Source organism: Nestor notabilis, unplaced genomic scaffold, assembly GCF_000696875.1.
Source record: "Nestor notabilis isolate BGI_N333 unplaced genomic scaffold, ASM69687v1 scaffold27866, whole genome shotgun sequence".
In the NCBI taxonomy this organism is placed as follows: domain Eukaryota; kingdom Metazoa; phylum Chordata; class Aves; order Psittaciformes; family Psittacidae; genus Nestor; species Nestor notabilis.
Window position 1 is genome coordinate 7,292 of NW_009933742.1, and position 227 is coordinate 7,518.

A 227-nucleotide genomic window follows, 5' to 3' on the forward strand; every position below is an offset into this window, starting at 1 on the left:
GGCAGAAGCAAACGCTTAAACTCACACCACTTGTTGCACATGGGGTGGGGATAGGCAATCACTTAAATTATTCGTAGCCTTCGACTCGGCACCGGTTTCTACCCATCGGAGCCTGCAAATTGCAGCTTTATTAAAGCTCTTTCCTCTCCTCTCTCTTTTCCCTGCGTATCCACCTGAAAAACTTCTGTCCCTCTAAAGAAATCTTCATTGTAACGTAAGGAGAGCGG

At 46.7% G+C, this 227-nt stretch overlaps 1 protein-coding gene across 1 annotated transcript in view; it reads right to left on the reverse strand.

The window, feature by feature from the left end:
• LOC104407684 (paired box protein Pax-7-like) overlaps nt 1-227 on the reverse strand; it is a gene marked incomplete at both ends in the record, with an annotated part of 2,142 nt that overhangs the window by 1,623 nt on the left and 292 nt on the right. The window lies entirely within an intron of this gene.